The 16597-nt window shown below is 40.9% G+C and overlaps 1 long non-coding RNA gene across 1 annotated transcript; it reads left to right on the top strand.

Moving 5' to 3' along the window:
- The first annotated feature begins 235 nt into the window (after positions 1-235).
- LOC123328278 lies at positions 236-13941 on the top strand. Its single transcript, XR_006543122.2, has 5 exons — positions 236-664; positions 11342-11489; positions 12333-12521; positions 12977-13065; positions 13537-13941. It is a non-coding gene; the product is annotated as an uncharacterized LOC123328278 (long non-coding RNA).
- The last annotated feature ends 2656 nt before the right edge of the window (positions 13942-16597 follow it).

Here is a 16597-nt window from a genome sequence, read left to right as displayed (position 1 = left end):
ACAGAAAGACCTGAGACAAAATGGAACCCATTTGGGATGAACTCACCTTCTATCTAGACAGCAGAATGAAATCCCCAGGAACAACCTTTGGCAAGACAGTTAGAACCAACACTAAGGGTGGGTAGCTTAGATTCATGTCCAGAGGAAATGGAAACAGTTCAGGAAGGGACTAAAGCCACAAGAAATAGGAAACCAGAATCCTTGAAGGAAAAGAGAGACAGTCATGGGAGAGAGAGAGAAAAGGGCAAGCCACGAAATCCTGGGGGAGAATTAAGGTCCTTGTGGCACTTCAGATTGTGTTAGCTTGACTTTCTCACAAGATTGAATTTAGCTGCCAAAAGTGAATCTACTTTCTTTTTTTTTTCTTTTTTTTCAAAATTGTATTAAATTTATTTCAACAGGCTGTCTGAGTTATTCCGTTTTGTTACAAGCTGATGAAAATCCATCATCAGCCAATGACAGACCCTCGCCTTTCCCTCATTCCAATTTAAGGTCTGAGCACAAGCAGTTGCAGCATTCATGTCAAAAGCCAGGCGCGTCGCAGCAAGTCTCCCTCTACCGAGATTAAAACCTGTTCTCTGTCTCTACAGCCCGGAGTTAACCACCAGGGAACTTGTTCTCCTGTCGCCTTTCCCAGGGAAGAACCATTCATTCCATCAGAGAGGTATGTCAATGACCCTGAAGGCAGACACACTCTGGCTCTGATCTCACCTGTCCCCACAGGCTAATCAGAACCAGACTTGATCTGAACTTGACCTAAAGGTCTCAGGGAAGGGTGATGGTGGCCTGTGACCCATTACCTGAACTGTGCCTTTCCTTGTATGCAGTGGAGACTTGGGGAGGGATCATTTCCAGAAGTGTACACCCTTCACCTCCCTGCCACGGGCACCATATGGCATTCGCAGTCTGCTCTACCAGAATCTATAAGAAAACGCAGTACTTGGCACTTACCTTGGAAAACCTTGGGTGTGTTGAAATGCAGATAATCTATGCCCACGGAATCAAGTCTCTGGAAGGAGGACCAGGCAATCTGGAAACTGGGAAGACTTCTCAAGTGATTATGATGCAATTAAATTTTAAATACCATTGACAAAATGACAAAGAATTTGAGTGTCCAGTTGAGACAGCTCTGCAATTTGCTTGTTTTCAGAGTTTGGAAAAAATTACTCTCTCAGAACCTCAGTTTAATCATCTATAAAATCAGGGCCATAATACCTGAACTCCTACAACAATTGTGAAATTCAACTCTGTCTCTCTTTTTCAAACCCACAGCAAATCAATAAGCATCAGTAATTATTATTTATTGTGATAATAATAACACTATGTATATAACAGTTTGGTGAAGACATGAGATAGGTTTTGGAGTCAAACTGAATTCAAATTGCAAATTTAATATCTGTGCCTTTCAACAGGGTTCGGGACTATTCCTTTTAAGAAAAATGCATTGATTGAGTGCCTAATGTGTGACAGGTACTGTTCTAAGCCCTGGGCAGATAGTGATGAATGGGATGTGACATGAAAGTTGGTCAATCGTGTTGACTTTTTGCAACCCCATGGACTGTATGGGATTCTCCAGGCCAGAGTACTGGAGTGGGTAGCCTTTCCCTTCTTCAGGAGATCTTCCCAACCCAAGGATCAAACCCTGGTCTCCTGCTTGGCAGGCAGATTCTTTGCTAGCTGAGCCACAAGGTAAGCCCAAGAATACTGGAGTGGGTAGGCTATCCTTTATCCAGTGGATCTTCCCAACCCAGGAATCTAACCAGGGTCTACTGCATTGCAGGTGGATTCTTTAGCAACTGAGCTATCAGGGAAGCCCTGATGAATGGGAAAAATAAGATGTTTACTTAATCTCTTAATCCCGGCTAGTGAAGAAACAAGCAACTCTCAAAACACACACAGACACACACAGATATTGAAAAGCCTAAGGAGATAATAAAGCAGATAATTTACTAGAAGGCACTATAACTAGATGGGAGATAACTTTGGGTAAAGTAGCCCAGAACATTCCCTAATGGCTCAGAGGTTAAAGCGTCTGCCTGCAATGTGGGAGACCTGGGTTCGATCCCTGGGTTGTGAAGATCCCCTGAAAAAGGAAATGGCAACCCACTCCAGTATTCTTGCCTGGAGAATCCCATGGACGGAGGAGCCTGGTGGGCTACCGTCCACAGGGTTGCAAAGAATCAGACACAGCTGAGCGACTTCACTTTCACTTTCTAAGTAGCCTAGAACATTCCCTAAAGATGTCACATTGGGGGAGATCTCCAATGATAAGGAGGAAGTGGCTACATGACCACATGGAAGGAAGTCTTTGTACATACTCTCAACACAGCTTATCACCAGTGACCTTAATCCCGACCACTTGGTGAGTTTCTCCACCTTGCCAGGTTTCTACTGTGGAAAGTTCCTGTATGCCCCCATTCGTATTCTGTGCAAGTGCATGACTAGGTTCGGCCCACATTCCTCTCATAATTTTATCCTAGAAGAAATCTCACTCAAACGACAAACAGGCAAGAACAGTCCAACAAGAAAAGGGGTGAATGTAAACCTGGAGAAAAAAGTCTCCCATCCTGATTTATACTTTGGATGCTCTGAAATTTGCCTAACATAAGCATCTTGACTTCATTATCATCATAAAACCTCAGACAAGCTATTTCCTGACCTTATTGAGGCTTGCTAAAGTGGAAATCCTTGTCACTCTTAAGGCTGCTTTATTTCTGCCCATGATTCCCCTGAAATAAGATGTTTCTCCCACACAGCTGAGCACTTACTCAGGATGTAGTCGGACATACCACAAGTCTGGTCTTTCCCACAGGGGCATGGACCCCCAGATGAGACATCCAGATGTCACTTGCACGCATGGCCGAAGCCAGGTGAGACAGGCACAGTTAAGAAACGATGAGTAAAATTCACACCAAGCAAAATCTAACCCTGAATGTGCTTCTACATGTTCTCTCATAGTCCCAACCCAGCCCTGTAATTTTGCAAAATTTTGAATAGCTTTCCCCCTAATTACTGAATTATGTTTTAAAAGTAGTAGATTAATGGTTCTCAAGCTTTATTTCCTGGAAGGACTAGTTAAAGCATAGATTCCAGAGCTTCAGATTCGCTCATTCTGGGGTGCACTGCAAGAAATTACATTTCCAGCAAGTTCCCACCGAAGTGGGTGCTGCAGTTTCAAGAATTATAATATAAGCACTAAGATAAGCACTGTCCTAGATAAACAATTTGGTTCTAAGCCTTTTTATTTAAAAAAAGAAAAGAAAATTCTGGTTTTGGCATTTTCATGAGTTTAACTTTTCAGAGGCTATAGTTTTCTTAAAAGACACATATGACTGGATGGTGTTGGGAAACAGGAGTCGGGGAAAGGCAGGGGCTGGTCTCAGTTTAAGACAAGTCTCAGGGCTGACCCAGGATCTGACTTTATTGGGAAGGGGCCCCAGGTGGAGAGCAGTAGGGTCAGGGAACCCAGCAGGACCTCTTTGCCATGTGGCTCACAGTCTTGAGCTTTGTGGTGTTGGGATTTGTTTCTGGGTTTTCTCGGGCCGATCACTCGGACTCAAGCTCCTTCCTGACGGTGCACACGTTGCTCAGCCAAGATGTCAGCGAGAAGGATTCTGGGAGGTGATCAGACATGTAGCGTCCCCTTCTGACCTTTCCCAAACTCTTCTGGTTGGTGGTGGTTTGTTAGTTCCATGTTCCTTACCAGAGCCTCCTGTTGTGAAAAAACTTGCACAAATGATTACTTGGGTGCCTGGCCAGGGTGATCGGTTTCAGTCAATGGACTTTCTCTAACCCAAAGGAGTCATTGTGACCTCTGCCCACTTCTTCAGTGAGAGGAGTCCTCTCTATACCCAGAGGAGAGGAGCATCTTTATCTCTAAAGACAAAGACACAAGAAGAGTCCAAACAGACCATGTACATTTCCCCCGGTTTACCACAATGACCTCTACCCTTTATCCTGTCTTATTCCTCCCAAATCTGCACCCTTTGTCAAGCTCAGCATGAGTACCCAGGTCTGTTTCTTTGGGTTTTTCTTTCTTAATGGAAACCCCCATATCACACAAAACATGCATCAGATAAATTTCTGTGCCTTTCCGTTGTTAATCTGTCTCATTTTAATTTTCAGATCCAAACTAAGTACCCTCAGAGGATGGAGGGAAATGTTTCCTTCCCAACTGTTACAAATGCTTTGCAGTACCAATGGTCTCTCTGCTCCATCCTGTTTCCTCCACTCTTCCAAGTGTGTGGCTCTCCAGAGTATCCTCCAGTATAGCTTTCTGTGTGGAGATGCAGGCTTCAGTCCAGGGATGAAGGCTGATCAGCACTTGAATCGGTGGTGACAGCTTCATGTGTGCTTGTTGGTTGGCGTTTAAGGTTGTGCAAACAGACCCTGAATTCCTGCAACCCTAACAGAAAGCAACAGATTTTAATCAAGTATTAAGAAACTTCTGTTTAAAGATCATCCTACTCTGGCTCAACATAGACTAAAGTCAGAATTCTTAGGTGATGGTATTATTTTTACACATATTATATCTCCTGATTAAAAAAAAAAAAAAATGAGTGTGTGCATGTGTGTGCTCAGTGATTTCCAACTCTTTGCGACTCCATGGACTGTAGCCTGCCAGGTTCCTCTGACCATGAGATTATCCAGGCAAGAATACTGGAATGGGTTGCCATTTCTCTCTCCAGGAGATCTTCCTGACCCAGGTATCCAACCCATGTCTCCTGTGTCTCCTGCTTCGGCAGGCAGGTTCTTTACTACTGAGCCACCTGGGAAGCCCCCCAAAAGAAAATACATGTTGTATATTTCTATAAACCTCTTCTGTCCACTGCTGGCTTCACTCCGTATAATGACTGAGAAGTTTACTCATCTGCTTTAATTTAAAATAGAGAGTTGATGAGAAACGTTTAAATAACACAGTAGGCAAACTGATTGATTTTTTAAAATAAGAAAAATATTTTCAAGTTCTGAATAACTTTTGGTGTGTAAATACGCCCCCCTTCGTCCAGCAAATATATTTAACTATTCATTTGGATGAAGAATTTTATGTGTTTTAATTGCAGTCATATTTATAATTTGCTTCCCAAAGATTTTTTTGCCGATTAAAAAAGAAGCTGTTTTATATGCCAGCCAATGTGACTGTGTGTGACCACAAATCTCCCCCTTAAGGAGCTGCCTCCACTGTTCTTTCTTCTTTCTCATTTTTACCCTGAAAGCAAGTGCCACATCATGCGCTGACTGCGCAGCCACAGTCGGCTGTGCTAATTAAACCTTATAAATTACATCCCTGTGCCATCGCCTCTCTCCTGTGAGGCAATCATATTTGTTTGTTATGCTGCAGGGCAGTAGGGTTAAAGAGGGCCACCGATTTTGCATAAACACAGACCTAAATGTTTGAAGGCCAGAGAGCATGTACCGCAAGTCTTTGCATTCCCCACTGTGTTTTTCCATAACTGGGAGAACGTGTGCGTCAATACTTGTTGAACGATCTGAATCGTCAAGGGAAGGATCTTTGTACACACTGGATAGCGCAGTTTAGGGAGCAAAAGAGGTCTGCTGTAAGAGCACAGGAAACATGTAACCACTGACAACTTGGGGAAGAAAGATTTGATCACACATTTTTCGCATTGCCGCCAACATGGCACTGCACTGTGGACCTTCCTTCAGCACTTTGCTTACTTTGCTTTAAGTTGAGAAACAGTCATTTAACTGAGGCAAGAGCCCCGTGCATGGTTAGTAGTCGAGACCAGTTAGTGCATTTCCTCTCCAACTGAACACATCCGAAGCACAGAAAGTCCATTGTTTGGCAAACCATTGGTCAGGGGATGATAGTCTTTAAGATGCAGGGAGCTGAACTATATTTAGCTATCTTTTCTAACCTATTCTGACCAGCCAACCAACCATACATAGACTGATATATTTTTACCAAGCATTCATATTAACCTCCTGAATGTTATCGAATAGTAATCCTTAGAGGCACTGCAAATGACCAATTGAGTCTTAAAGGTTGACATGGTTGAAAAAGTAAATAACTCTCCTTTTAGCGCCAATAAGTATGATAAACCTGTTCTTGCACAGAGAATACTGAGCTTTGTTTCCCAAATTGCTTTCAATGTAACACGTGCTTAGAAAGACAATGGAAGACAAATATTGAACCTTAAAAAATATCAAATTTTTATTATAAAATTTTTAAGTGATTTTTAAGTGATTGCTAAAAAGTGATATTCCGTGGCCTAAGATTGTTGTTGTGTCTGACTCTTTTGTGACCCCACTGACTGTAGACTGCAGGCTCCTCTGTCCATGGGATTTCCCAGGCAAAAAATACTGGGTGGTTTGTCATTCCTTCTCCAGGGGATCTTCCTGACTCAGGGATCAAACCTGCATCTCTCCTGCCTTGGCAGATGGGTTCTTTACCATTGAACCACCAGGGAAGCCCCGCGATTGTGATACACACAGGATAAACATAAGTGTAAGTACTCCAATTAGACTTTTGCTAGAACTGAAAGGGAGAAAAGGCTTGCAGCACTTGTACTAACCAAATCCAGGCAAAACTGTACCGATAATTGGTCAAAATGTGAAGGTTCAGAGAGTTTGCCTGCTTCCATTTGGATTTAATTTTAATTTATTTGAAAATCAACTCTTTTCCCTGCTCAGATATTTTTCTATGCTTGTTAAGTTAATCTTTTAAGAAAGGATTAACAGATGTTGATAGAAGTATTCCATCAAGGCTAATTTGAAACACTATCTATCATATTTGACAAGATTCATATCAGTTGAAGTCCTCTATCAAATCTTCAAATCTAGTGATAATAAGTTACAAAAGCCACCAGAATAACCCACTTGATTTAGCAAATTCTTCATTATGCCACAGCACATTTTTAAAAGTTCATGCAGTGTAGTAGAATCTGTTCTGACCTGGGCTAAGAACTAGTTACAGAAACAAAGGTGAATCACTCGAGCTCTTTCGAAGCCTCTACAACTTCATTGAAAAATTGGGAAGGATAAGAGCTACTCTAAGTCCATTGGCTTATTTTAAGAAATTGATAGATGAGAATACTTGAAACATTGGATGAGATTTGTGAAACTATGCAAGTTTTTGATAATCTAATATAGTTTTCTGTAACACTATAAAACTAGAGAATTTTTATCATCTATGAAAACATACATTTTGTAAATTTTTACTCTATTTCTTACATACATAAAATTTCCTTGCAATCATACTTCTCTGTTTAAACATCAAGCATCCGTGATGCTCTTGATAATTCAGTGTAAATGAGGCAATAAGACTTGGCTTCATGAAACCTGAATTAATGAAATTGCCCTTTATTGCAGAAACCATGTAAAGCTTGATGCTTTAAATATTGTAAACATCCTGATGACTTTGAAATATATAACATTGAATCTATTTACCCCTCCAAATAAAAGCATCAATACATTGTTTTCACAATGCTCACACTCACACCAAAATGCAAATGTCCATGGAATTTTATGTACTTTTTTGCAACTTCCTGTGTGTCTATGATTACTTCCCAATAGAAAGTTTAGAAACAGAACAAAAACAAAAGCAAAAACTCAAGTGCTTAAAAGAGTATACCATCTTGAAATAAAGATCAGTATAAACTGGTGAAAATTTTAAATTATTTAATATTTTAATGAGGTACAATTATATTGGGGCATCCCAGGTGGCTCAACAGTAAAGAATTCACATACCATGCAGGAGATGAAGGTTCGATTTCTGGGTTGGAAAGATCCTGTGAAGAAGAAAGTGGCAATCCACTCCAGTATTTTTGCCTGGGAAATCCCATGGACAAAGGAGCCTGGTAGGCTGCAGCCATGAAATTAAAAGATGGTTACTCCTTGGAAGGAAAGTTATGACCAACCTAGATAGCATATTCAAAAGCAGAGACATTACTTTACCAACAAAGGTCCACCTAGTCAAGGCTATGGTTTTTCCAGTAGTCATGTATGGATGTGAGAGTTGGACTGTGAAGAAAGCTGAGTGCCAAAGAATTAATGCCTTTGAACTGTGGTGTTGGAGAAGACTCTTGAGAGTCCCTTGGACTGCAAGGAGATTCAACCAGTCCACTCTAAAGGAGATCAGTCCTGAGTATTCTTTGGAAGGAATGATGCCAAAGCTGAAACTCCAGTACTTTCGCCACCTCATGCGAAGAGTTGACTCATTGGAAAAGACCCTGATGCTGGGAGGGATTGGGGGCAGGAGGAGAAGGGGACGACAGAGGATGAGATGGCTGGATGGCATCACCGACTCAATGGATGTGAGTCTGAGTGAACTCCGGGAGTTGGTGATGGACAGGGAGGCCGGGTGTGCTGCGATTCATGGGGTCGCAAAGAGTCGTACATGACTGAGCGACTGAACTGAACTGAACTGAACTGAGGCTGGAGTCCATGGGGTCACAAAAGAGTCAGATATCACTTAGCTACTAAACAACAACAACAATGACAATATTGAAAAATGTCCTAAGTTGAAGACTTTTGGAACTTATTTCAATTAGAATTCAAGAATGATGACATAATTACCAGGTTATGCACTGATGCTTCCAAGAATGAGGTGTCAGATTAAGGCCTTCTGTCTTATGGAATATAAACTTTTAACAGGAGTGGTTCATATTTGTCTTATTTAGTTCTCAAAAGTTTCATTTTGATTAATTCCTGAACTTTGGAGTCAAGAGACAAAGAAATACTCTTGTTCCTCTTGCTCTTTAGTTACTTTTTTTTTTTTTTTGTAGGCTTAGTATGCCTATTCCCTTAGTTGTATCCTCTTGACTGATAGTAATGAGGGTGAAAAGTGGTTCCTATACTCTTTATGATTCACTGTGGTCCTTGAGATACTGGAGAATAGAATAAAGCCTTAGTTTGTTTTGGCACAATTCCTAGTGGAAAAGAACACTAAATGCAACTCTTCCTAATTTTTTCAGTTTAGTATGAAAAACAGAACACTAAATACCCAGTACTCACTCATTCCAAAGACGATGTTAGCCCATCTGGGCATAGGATCGAGTTGCTATTATTGTTATTATTATCATTGTTGTTAATAGGTTGTCACCCTTTTAATAGATCATTAAAATCTGTTTTTGCAACCGTTTGCTCACCTTCCATCCTAAAAATATTAAAAAGGATGGCGAGAGCCGGAAAATCCAGAGAATAACTACACTGGGGCAAGTTGAAATTCATACACGACAAGGCTTAAGGGGTATGTTTTTCATAAACCAGAAATTGCACAGATGAACGCAGACTAAGGACTGCCAGAGAAGTGATACTCAAAACTGGCTAGCCAGAAAATCCCTCCCATGTCATAATAACTCCAAGAAAATGCCTCTAGAGTTCTATCAATAACCACAAAAGAGGGTGTCATACACTGACACTATCAGCTCTGTACCAATCACATAAGATATCTCCTTCTCTCATCTGTATTTACCCTCTGCCTAAGTTCAAGCTGGTTTTAGAAAAGGCAGAGGAACCAGAGATCAAATTGCCAACATCTGCTGGATCATCGAAAAAGCAAGAGAGTTCCAGGAAAAACATCTATTTCTGCATTATTGACTATGTGGATCACAAAAAACTGGAAAATTCTGAAAGAGATGGGAATACCAGACCACCTGACCTGCCTCTTGAGAAACCTGTATGCAGGTCAGGAAGCAATAGTTAACTCTACATGGAACAGCAGACCGGTTCCAAATAGGAAAAGGAGTACGTCAAGGCTGTATATTGTCACCCTGTTTATTTAACTTCTATGCAGAGTACATCATGAGAAACTTTGGGCTGGATGAAGCACAAGCTGGAATCAAGATTGCCGGGAGAAATATCAATAACCTCAGATATGCAGATGACACCACCCTTATGGCAGAAAGTGAAGAAGAACTAAAGAGCCTCTTGATGAAAGTAAAAAAGAAGAGTGAAAAAGTTCCTTAAAGCTCAACATTCAGAAAACTAAGATCATGGCATCTGGTCTCATCACTTTATGGCAAATAGATGGGGAAAGAGTGGAAACAGTGGCTGACTTTATTTTGGGGGGCTCCAAAATCACTGCAGATGGTGATTGCAGCCATGAAATTAAAAGACACTTGCTCCTTGGAAGGAAAGTTATGACCAACCTAGATAACGTATTAAAAAGTAGAGACATTACTTTGCCAACAAATGTCCATCTAGTCAAGGCTATGGTTTTTTCAAGTAGTCATGTATGGATGTGAGAAATGTACTATAAAGAAAGCTGAGTGCAGAAGAATAGATGCTTTTGAACAGTGGTGTTGGAGAAGACTCTTGAGAGCCCCTTGGATCCAACCAGTCCATCCATAAGGAGATCAGTCCTGGGTGCTCATTGGAAGGACTGATGTTGAAGCTGAAACTCCACTACTTTGGCCACCTGATGTGAAGAGCTGACTCATTTGAAAAGCCCCTGATGCTGGGAAGGATTGAGGGCAGGAAGAGAAGGGGATGACAGAGGATGAGATGGTTGGATGGCATCACCAACTCGATGGACATGGGTTTGGGTAAACTCTGGGAGTTGGTGATGGACAGGGAGGCCTGGTTCATGGGGCTCACAAAGAGTCGGACATGACTGAGCAACTGAACTAAACTGAACTGAACTGAATGCTATGGGACCCAAAGGAGAGTTGAAAGTGAAAGTGTCTCAGTCGTGTCTGACTCTTTGAGACCCCGTGGACTATACAGTCCATAGAATTCTCCAGGCCAGAATACTCGAATGGGTAGCCTTTTCCTTCTCCAGGAGATCTTCCCAACCCAGGGATCAAACCCAGGTCTGCTGCATTTCAGGTAGATTCTTTACCAGTGGAGCCACAGGGGAACCCCAAGAATACTGAAGTGGGTCCCTATCCTTTCTTGAGCAGATCTTCCTGACTTAGGAATGAAACCGGCGTCTCCTGCATTGCAGGCAGATTCCTTACAAACTGAGCTATCAGGAAAGCCCAAAGGAGAGAGAGGGAGTGAAATAAAAGATAAAATGAGGGCAGGGAAGGGAAACCAATCACGCATGTGCATGTCGTGTACATTTCCCAGGCGCTACACACAGGCACACGGAAGGCACTGCACAGATTTGAATTGAATGCATCCTTTCTTTATCCCTTAAAAAAAAAAAAAAAAATCTTGGCCATGAACAGGATATGTGAGATCTTAGTTCCCCAACCAAGGATCAAACCTTTACGCCGTGCATTGGATGTGTGGAGTCTTAATCACTGAACCAGCAGCAAAGTCCCCTTCATGCTTTTTTTTTCTTTCAGTCTTACGTATCTGTGCTTTGCCGCTATGCAGCCTTTTATCATCAATGTTATTTTCCTCATCTTGATTTTTTTTTTTTTTTACTTAGTGGAAAGAAACACTCTAGGGATATCACTGAGTCCTCGTGGAGTATCAGCACTTGTCCACCTGACAATCTAAATCGGATGCAGTTTCCCAAAGACTGGAAACTTCATGAGAAGACGGAGTGTCAATGGGAAGAACTGAATCAATGAACTGTGAGTTGGGAGTGGAGGTACCAGGGGAATCCAGGTGCCTGAAGCTACAAATAGACCCTGGCAGACTTGAAACCTGACTTCGTAATTAACCACATTTCAGACCTTATTATGAACAGTCTTTAACCTATTTTGGCCTCAGTTTGTACATCATCTGATGTTGTGAGACTTAAAGAGTTCATCTAAATCTACAGCATAGTTACTGTTTTGGGGTATCTTCTTTCACCCCTGTCATCCCGGTCTTCAGTTCATGTTTTCAGAACCCACATATTAATGGTATATTACTGATGGAGAGGAGAAAATGTACATTTTGTACGTTAGTATTTGTGAAGCCTAACAGATACTGAAAGCTCCTTGAGAAACGAGATGATATTTCAAAAGAATCACATCAACTTAAGGTCATACTATTCCCTGGTGGCTCAACTAGTAAAAAAAAAAACCCTCCTCCCAATGCAGGAAATGCAAGAGATAAGAGTTTGATTCCTGGGTTGAGAAGATCCCTTGGGGAAGGAAATGGCAACCTGCTCCAGTAGTCTTTCCTGGAAAATTCTAGGAAAGGAATTTGGTGGGAGCCAGGTGGTCTGCAGTCCATGGGGTCACAACGAGTGGAGATGACCGAACATCCATGCATGAGGGGGATTCCATGGTACATGGAAACCTTTCAGAAAGTTAGCAAAGGAACAGAAGTGTCCATAATAATCATTCTCTCTTTTTCATCTTCCCTTACTTTAGGTAGGTATTGAGGTGCTTTGTGGTTTTTTTTTTTTTTTTTTGGTGTGTTTTTGTTTTTGATTTCTTAATTCTTTTCTCTGGGAAAAATAATTTGACCAACAAATTCTCCTACAGATACAATAATGATGGAATTCACCATATGATCCTGCCCAGAATGCTTGAGTTCAGTTACAAAGAAAAGGTTTCCAAGACAACAGTTTCAAGTTTAAATCACATACTTTGAGCTGGGAAAAGTTACAGAAGAAGAGAGCTTTTCTTCCACCTTAAAGTCATTGGGATTGTGGTCACTTGCTTTGACCTCTGGTAAGGTCGGTCCCCAAAGACAAAAGACTTAGTGTTTTAGCTTCAAACAGGCCTCCTCCACTTAACAAATATATGCCTGAGTTAATCAATCTCAATCTCAGTTTCCTCATCTGCCAAGCCCCTATTACCTTCTTCAAGGAAATAATGAATTAAAAATAAAAGATCTTAGCCTTTCCTCACACACAGTAAATTCATGATAGATGTTAGCTGTTTTCTCAAAAACAGCAGCATTCAAAGGGCCATGGGAAGGGGGGCCCAAGGGAGACTAGAACTGCATTTTCATAGAGAAAATGGGAGAAGACATCAGGCAGCCTGGAGAAAAAATCTAGGAGGGATGAGAGCCAACAATGAAACACTGCATTCCTTCACCTGAGGTCTCCCACCTCACCCACTGTCTGACCATGGCAAATGTAAGAGGATTTTGTCTGGCTCAAATAATTTGTATCTATCTGCAGGATTAACTCCAGGGAGGCCACAGTGCCACTTACCACCAGGAAAGGTGTACCCTGTGGAATCCTCAAAATTTAGGGAGATTGAACACATGGTGAGTGCACCAAACCCTTTCCCATGACCCCCTAGGAAAGAATAATTGGGCACAGGCTGTGGGCAAGCTGGATAGACTGGCAGTGCCAATGGATTCTCACAAGTTTGGCATGTACTTCATCTGGGCTCATGGATAATTTAAGGATACGTTTTTGAAAACTACTTTTCTAAAATTAAAAATATATATATTGAAAAAAATACAGAAAGGCTTTACAAAACATAAAGGCAAGGAAGTAGCTAGATTTGGAGGTGCAAAGCCAGCAGTATCCCAGACGGCACTGTTTGTCTGGACTCTCTCTGCCCTGATTTAGTTGAGTTTCTTTCCCTGGCAGATAAGACTGCCATCCCATAGCCCTTGGGTTCCTGTCTCTACTCAGAGGCAGGCTGCTTCCAGGTTTCAATTCCAGTTTGCCAAGAGAAAGACTGGGAGACAGAGGTTCAATTTACATTTCATGTCCACTCCTATCTTCAGATTCAGAAATTTCTGTGTGTGTACAAAGCTGCCACAGACCCAACTCCATGGAAGCAGTTCTCCAAGAGAAAGAACCTTTGTGAGTTGGGCATATGAGATTCTCTATTGCAGCACTCCAAACATCACTTGGGGATGTTATGTCATATTGTAAGTAAGAAGCCTTGCATTACCACTTAGAATCCACATGAAAGTCAAGCACAGGCTCAGCTATGTTCGGTCCATATTAATTTTTGCATCACTTTCCATAGGTACACAAAGTATCTAAACTACCCTACTAAATTAATTACCTGCGATGCAAGATTGTCTTGTTAAACCTGTTCAGTCTTTTGTTTTTCTTTCTGTCTCAACCAATTACTGTGCTGCAGTTATTATTTTTTACATATTAAGAAAATGATTACTTGAGAGAGCATGAAAAACAGTTTGTTTTAACTTTAAATACCTTTAAATAGGAATAAGCTATTTGATCATTTGATTTCCTGAACTAGAAGGCTCATTTTTTTATTTTAAGCTGCTTCGATTTGTATCCAAAAAGAATGAATGGTATTAATCCGTTTGTAAGAAAGTCTCTTCTCCAAAACCACTTAGACTACTTGTGTGCTCTTACTTGCAGCGTTCACAGCAAAGACAATCTCAAAGTCATTCACCTCACCCTGATGTGGTTCTGTAAATGTGCATATAGCTATTACGTTTGGAACCCAAGAGCTTGTTTTAGTGAATCAGTTTTGGTCTCTTATTTGCAATAACACCACTGCACATGGCTTTCAGGCTTTCATGTGGTTCTGTGTGCCATTGTTGAGATTCACTGACTTTCTTTGTTCTGCCAGTTGAGTTAGAAACTACCCAAGCGAAGATTGGACAAGTTTACCCAAGATGATTCATGCTGTAGTGCAATGGTTTGAGATGGGGCAGTTTTTGTAACTTGTGAGGGCTAAGCATATTTCCAGCCATGATGGGTGCATTCCAAAGAGCACTTCATGTTTTATTCTGACAGTGACTTTTAGTGTATTAACTCAACAGTCTCAGTGGTTTGAGACCCTTCAACAGCTGTGAGAAGCTGGAGAATCCTAGAGACAGAACAGAGTATGAATGCAGCGCCACTTCAGAATGTATTTATGGACTTTCAACTATCACATTCTTCTCTACTTGATAACTCTAGTGTCTTTTTGTTTTTCTTCTTCCGATTTTAGGTTCTCTAGTTGGTTTCTGTCTAATGGACAGGAAGTCTGAAATTTGAAACCCACCCGGTTCACTGTCCTTTCCCTTTCAGTGACTGTGAGAGGAAGCTAGAAATTTCAGTAACACCATGTTTCAATTATTTTTATTTTAGACCACATGGGCAGAGACTGGTCACCACTGTTTGACAGGATGTTGCTCTGTCTTCTTGGTAGGGGTCCACTGCCCTTCAAGGAGAGAGATTTGGATTCTTTTGACTCTTAAAAAAAAAATGTTAGCCACACACACAGAGAAAACACCACACAGGGATACATGTCTGGGTGAGAACTTTTGAATGAGGCAAGCTCTCCAGTTATGTTCTCTTGCTGAAGAGGGGAATATCTTATTTCATGTGAGTTCGAGAAGCTCAGTTGCCTAATATTATGAAAGATATAGATCCACAGTCCCTTATCCAATAATCCTGAGGTCAGAGGTAACCCCTAATTCAGAGCTACTCAGATCACATGTACTGCACAGGGCACAATACACCAGGTAGATCGGAGCAGAGCTAGAGCTAAACACGTTCATGATTTCTTCCTAATGTGACTAATAAGGATAGCTAAAGATTAAAGCCACTCTCACATAAATTCTGCTTGGGATTTCCATAAAATTTCTTCCTTTAAGGTCAGATTTTGCCTCCACCTAGGTCAAAAAAAGCTCTTGCTGTTCCGAGTTTGTTGGATTTTGGATTTGCAAGAAAGGGATTGTGGTTCTATCTTCCTAAACTGTAGGCATACTGTAGATAGATATGATTGACTAGTTAAATGAAGGACTGACTGATTGAATAAATGAGTGAATAGTCTTTTTTTATAAAGTAGAAAATAAAGAGGATAAACTATACTAAGACTTAATAGGCTGCCTAAATGTGGAAGCAAACTTTAAAGGGGAGGTTGTCCCAAGTGAAGAGGCAACTTATCTCCTAGCTCATCACTGCACACTGCACTTGGGACCAGTGTATTCAGGTTTCATATTCAATTCTGTGCATCTTCGATTTACTCCCATCACCAGTCTTCCTAAGCTTTCTCCTTATAGCTCATTGTGACTATTGACCACAGGCTACATTTTAACCCAGAAAAACATGATACACAGGAAAACAGATGATTGCGAGTACAGACTTTGCTTCTACAGAAACAGATGTTGCTTACTTTTGAAGAACTTTTGCCAGTATTTAATCATTAAAAAGGGCCTTTAGGCTTATAAAGTTTGTCACACCCCTGCAATTCTTTCACTTATGGAGTGCTCTGCACATTTAAAGGGCTATTATGCTTTGAAGATTTACTGTATTGCATGTTTGATACCATTACGAAGAATATGACTAGAAAACAAAAACACACTGGAATGAGTTATATATGTGACCTTCACCTTGAAGAAGTCCTTCATGCCTTTAAATTGCCTTCCAGCTGACTGCTGGGGAATAGGCGCTCCCTTCTGCAGAGTCAGCAAGTGAGTTACTCCAGGGCTGCCGTTTTCCAGCTTTGCCAAGAACTGTCCTGGATTGCACCTGCTGTCTTAGCCTGTGTATTCATAGTGCTCACTCCCATTCTCAAAAAAAAAAAAAAAAAAAAAAAAAAAAAAAACTACTTTGAATGAAAAATTGTATAATCACCTTAATTAAGAAAACTTCTTGTAATTTTGGTTAAAAATCTCAAGTTTTCCCAGAAAATTCATTCTTTCCTTCAACCTTACTATTCTGTCACATGATGGACATTTTTGCTTTAAGTGATTATCTTAAACTCAGTTTTCTAAACAAAATTTAACCTTCTGTGGAGAGGATTAGAAAGTCATTTTAATCCATGTTTAAAGTAGTTTGGCACTTTTTCCTCCCCATCAGAGGGGGGAAATTATATTT

Source organism: Bubalus bubalis, chromosome 11 (genome assembly GCF_019923935.1).
Source record: "Bubalus bubalis isolate 160015118507 breed Murrah chromosome 11, NDDB_SH_1, whole genome shotgun sequence".
Taxonomy (NCBI): domain Eukaryota; kingdom Metazoa; phylum Chordata; class Mammalia; order Artiodactyla; family Bovidae; genus Bubalus; species Bubalus bubalis.
This window is presented reverse-complemented; position numbering and strand designations above follow the sequence as displayed.